Below are 5,532 nucleotides of genomic sequence, written 5' to 3'. Positions count from 1 at the left end.
ATTTCGAACTTCCCATCAAAGAACTGCCAATAAGAATAAAAAAAAAAAAAAAAAAAAAAAAAAAAAAGGAAGCTACAAAGAGGGGAAGAGAATTAATAATACATTTAGCTAGCACTGTATTGATAAATACCAGTAAAAAGACAAGTGATTTAAAGTGGGGAGGGGTAAAGACAACTGGGATCTCACAAAGAGATACCTAATAGCCAATAAACATAGAAAGGGCGTTGAAAAACCATCATCCAGAGAAACCGAAATCAAATAAGATACTGAGACATCTCCCTGGAATGATGAAGATGGAGGAGACAGTGGAGAAGGAGACCTGCCCTATACTTCCAGTGAGAGCAGGAACTGACACGACCGATGGTCGATTTCGGACATGAACACCCACACACCTGAGATACCCTGTCTTCTTCGTTCAGACTCAGATAAAACGCTTCTGTCTGCATTAAAGGGTATAAAGGGACGTTCAAAGCAGTACTGTTTATAACGGTCTCCCTGGGAATGACCCAAATGTCCATCAATAATGAACAGTGGAGCATCTTCACATAGTTGAATGTTATACAACAATAAACTCTGCTGGACCCGGTGGCACGTGCCTGCAGTTCCCACTGTCAAGGAGGATTGCTTAAGCCTAAGAGTTTGAAGCCAGAATGGGTAGTATAGCAAGGCCTTAGAAGTACCACTAGTAATGAATGCTGCGGATGAACATGAATCGACTACAGGCAATAAGGGGCTGATTTCATAAGCTTAATGTGAAATCACCCATGCCCTCCCCGTTACCACATGCCGTTAAACAAGTGGACAGTGCAGATGATCTGGGCAGTGGAGCCTTTGGGGGATGCAGAGGTGAGGCTGCAAGGACTGGACTGGTGATGCTGTTTCCTGACATGGGTCATGTTTACATGCAGTAAAGTATACAGTCTTTGCTAGAAAATTTCTGAGCTGTACAAATATAATTTAACACATCTGTCTGTGTCAGATCCATAAAAATGTTTTGTTAATTTTTTTCTTGCTTGAACCCCAAAAGTGAGGGTTCTAGGATTAGACCCCATGTACCTTATCTTACACACATCAATATTCTTATTGATCTCTAACTATTGCTCACACACTCTTGTCCAAGGACCAGATAGCAGGATTTGTTGTTGTCATGACAGTCAAATCCACAAGAAGACATGGAACGCCCCCCCCCACACACACCATTCCCAGCTGCTCTGTCATCCTGTTGATTAAATGAGATGTACCTGGAATGTCCTGAGGACCTCTTGTGAGGTGTCCTTCCCTCTTAAGAACTGGTTTTGGGGAGCTGTCTCAGTGGGTAAAGTGCTTGCTGTCTTAGTACAAGAACCAGAGCTCAGATTCCAGAACCTGTGTAAAAAGCTAGGCATGGCTCTGAGTACCTGCAACCATAGTGCTGGGGAGGTAGAGACAGCATGTGGGGAATGGAAGAAGGGGAGGAGGGAGGGAGGAGGGAGGGAAGAGAGGAGAGGGAGGAGGGAAGAGGGGAGAAGGAAGAGGGAAAGAAGAAGGGAGGAGTGGAAAGGGAGGAGGGAGAAGGGGAGAGGGAGGAAGGAGGAGGGGAGAGGGAGGAGGGAGGGAGGAGGGAAGAGAGGAGAGGGAGGAGGGAAGAGGGGAGAAGGAAGAGGGAAAGGAGGAGGGAGGGAGAAAGGGAAGAGGGAGAAGGGTAGAGTGAGGAGGGGAGAGGGAGGGGGAGGGAGGAGGGAGAAGGGGAGAGGAAGGAGGGAGGAAGGGAGAGGGAGGAGGGAGGAGGGAGGAGGGAAAGAATTGTTTTCCCAGACACCTAAAATTATTATTTCCTATAAATCACTCCAAGGTCACTAGACCTCTACTCTTAGAGATTTATATATGGGCTTCTATGCCAACACAGTATTTGCTACCATATGACACTTTCTGTTTCATATTCTTACAAGATAAAGATTATTCTACCAAGCGAAACAAAACAACACTGAAAAAAAGAGAGAGTACTCTGTGATCTGATGAGCTCAGACCCACAGTGAAAACTTCCTAGTCTGACTCAATACATTTCAAAGAAGTAATTGGAAACAAATAGATTAACAGATGGTAATCTGTTGATGCTGGTGGCCATCCAGTGATCGTTTACTGGGAGCCCAGTACCAGGAATCCCGATGGGAACTGGGACGAAGGTGACTGGCAAGGAAAATCAAATAAAAAGATTTATCCTCAAAGGATTCAGAGCCTACTGGGTCGCAGGCTGCCCAGATCCAAGCACACGCTTACACCGCAGTTTGCATGGTCTCCTAACAAGATGCTAACAAGATGCAGATCCAGTATGAACTCAGATCATCAGTGGCTCCTAACTGCGGAGCCATCTCTCAGGCCCCTCTTTTATTATTTTTAAAACATCTCTGAAAATACAAATGAAGTTACAATATTCACTGAATACTTGAATTTCCTTTTGGGAGAACTGTCTGTTCTTGCTAACTGGTAAGCTAGTCTTTGCTTAGTTGATCTTTATATTAATCCACTTTCCACGTGGCTTTTGAGGTGCCATGAAAAACATGGGCAGCTTCCTCCTGAGGGTTTTGTTTGTTTGTTGTTTTGTTTTTTTGTTTTGTTTGTTTGTTTGTTTGTCTGTTTGTTTTTGAGATACAGTATCACTATGTAGCCCTGGCTGGCCTCTAACAGAGATCTGCCTGTCTCTTCCTCTGGAGTACAGGGATTAAAGGCCTGTGCCACTGCGCCAGCTTACTCTTGACATGCTGTGTTTCTGCCTTCATGACAATGAACTGCTGGTCTTTAACTTGTAAGAGGCTGGAGAGATGGCCCAGCCGTTAAGAGCATTTGCCACTCTTCCAAAGGACCCAAGTTAGGTTCCCAGGACTCATGTCAGGTGGCTCATAACAACCTCTAAGTCTAGCTCCAGGGAATACAAGACCCTCTTCTGGCCTCTGGAGGTATCTGCACATCTGTAGCAACACACACACACACACAGACACACACAGACACACACACACACACAGACACACACACACACACGTTTAACAAAAGAAAAAAACAAATAACCCCGAACTTCATAATCAACAGAGATTGGAGTACCATGAACAGTTACTATTTTTGAGACCAGAAATAATTCTCTATTTTTACAAAAGGATAAAAATATTTGTCCCCCTCCCACCCCCATAAAGAGAGACAACAGACCTACTAACATGGTGACAGAGGGCTCAGAAGTGCAAAGTCCTTTTTTGTCTCACAAACAGACTTATCTAATGGTATAAAGGAGAGCTGGGCTTGGTGGTGTCTGATTTACGCTTTAATTGGGACTTTCCTAGTATTAAGAACATACTTTAAAGTATGTTCTTTCTTTTTTTATAAGTGGTTTCAAACGACTTGAAAAACACACCCAGAATACTGTCGACCAGAGCCAGAAAACAGCTCCTATGGTCTGCAGATAATTTAATATTTGACAATCCTTTTCAACATCCTCCAACTCCAACCAAAACTAAAACGTTACTTGGGGGGTGGGGTGGGAGGAAGTAAGCAAATAAAACCTAATATCTACATAATTACCCACACAGATCAAACAGCTTGAGGGCAATTTCAAACAGCAGCACTTTGGTCAAGCCAAAATAAGGGACTGTCCACCACTGGTTCACAGTTCTCATGTTTGCTGATCCACCAACAATGCCAGACTGGTTTACTGTTAAAACACCGGATGCCACTTCATCACTCAGTGGGTTTAAGCTGGTCCTGCGCAGTTGCATCATTTGGGGGCATCACAGATAATACACTATGGCCAGCCTTCCGCACAAGCAGTCTCTGCTGCGTTTCTCTTCCGAGCCTTTGACAGAGCAGGAAAACGCCACACTGGACTCTGCCCCCTTCTCCTGATAACTGAGGGTTCCTTACTTGGGAGAGCTGCTCCTGCTTAGGCATGGTGGCTCTAACCCTGACCCTACTGCCAAGTGTTAGCTCTGCCTAAAGAGGCTGGTCCTGGGCCAGCTGCCCTAATCACAGATAGCCCTTGACTTGGTGATGCAGCAGAGGGAGGCATTGTTTAAGAAGATGTTTCCTGAAACTCTCATCAAGGGCATCCTCCCAGGAGACGAAGTACGGCAATCTAAGAGCCCAGAATTCCCAGGCAATGACGCCAGCATAAAGAACAGTCAGCTGGCATGAAGCCATTGGGCAGAGAAGAACTGGAAGTGAAAGAGTCGGAGCTTTTGGAAGGCCCAGATGTCAGGCCTCTCTCCCAGTGGTACTGGTGCCTCCTTATTCTGTGGTTACAAAAGCCGATGCATTTTCTTTAGGCTTAAACTGCATTGAAGAGGTACCTGCTATTGGCATTCCTGACCAGGCAGACGGTGATCAGATGTTGCTTGACCTCACTGGGTTCATTCTGGTCTCTGTCCTGAGTATTCCTTTGTAGCCCAAAAGATCCCATCTCTGCATTTGGACCCCATCCCACAGCTAACGGAGTGTTGAGTCCAACCCAAATCTCACCTACATATGTCTAAGTATTGATCCAAGAGCTTCTGAGAGATGGGACACACCAAGAGTGACATTATAAAGACAGCGACCTTCCCCACGGCCACCTGCTTCTGGTCCTTGATGTTCAGCTGAGTGAAGCAGTTGTCTATGAACTACTCACGACACTACGTGACCTTTCATTTTCTTTCCATTACTTCCTCCCTGGTTTCCATCTTGCTATAAGTGATTTATTCTTCAAACCAAGAGAACATGAAATTAAACAGCAAGGGAGAAAAACGAGTCTGTATGTTGTGCATCACGGTAGCAAATAGGGAATGTAAGACTCTATACAAACTGCTGTAAGCAGAAAGGAACCTGAGTGGTGAACCTAGAGGTAGGATGACCCTGGTACCATCAGCCAGTCAAGGATGTCAGTGGCCACCCTGAGTTTCATTTCCATGTTTGGTATAACAGTGCTGATATCTCCAAAGGCCCTTAAAGTCATCACACAGCTGCCCAACCCAGATGGGGTTGTGCCATCATGCACATCCTGTATCAGAGAGCAATTTGTCTGTGCATGGAACAGGCAATCAGAAATAAAATCCTGTCAGTGGGGTGAGGACAAGTGTAGGAGCCTTGAATTGACTCATGGTGACCACTCGGATGTCAGAGGCATGGGAGGGAAGGATTGGCATCCTGACTACAATGGTAATAGGGAGGTTCTTCTCCAAGACAGGGATAAAACTGTCCATAGCTAAGGATGGTGCCATAGCTAAGCAGGCTGACAGCTCTCCGTGCTTTATGTGGGACTGTCCAGGGATCTAACTGGGGCTTGTCAACAAACCTTGTCCTGGTCGGCAAAATGTTCACACCTGACAAGAAGGAGGTCCAGCAAAGGAAGTCATTCTTCCTTATGCACCAAGGACCATTAATACAAGGCAGGAGCCACCTCAATGACATATTCATGTCCCCAGAGAATCACAGTTGTCCTCCCCTCCCCTCCACCTTACAACCGATGCTGTTCAGGTGTGTGCGTGCATGCGTGTGTGTGTGTGTGTGTGTGTGTGTGTGTGTGTGTGTGTGTGT

At 45.6% G+C, this 5,532-nt stretch overlaps 1 protein-coding gene across 1 annotated transcript in view; it reads right to left on the bottom strand.

Moving 5' to 3' along the window:
* Positions 1-5,532, bottom strand: part of Sgpp2 (sphingosine-1-phosphate phosphatase 2) — a 115,021-nt gene that overhangs the window by 17,495 nt on the left and 91,994 nt on the right. The gene's annotated exons all lie outside the window — the stretch shown is intronic.

Source organism: Mus pahari, chromosome 5, assembly GCF_900095145.1.
Source record: "Mus pahari chromosome 5, PAHARI_EIJ_v1.1, whole genome shotgun sequence".
Taxonomy (NCBI): Eukaryota; Metazoa; Chordata; class Mammalia; order Rodentia; family Muridae; genus Mus; species Mus pahari.
Note: the sequence above shows the minus strand (reverse complement) of the source record. Positions and strands in the feature narration are given on the sequence as shown.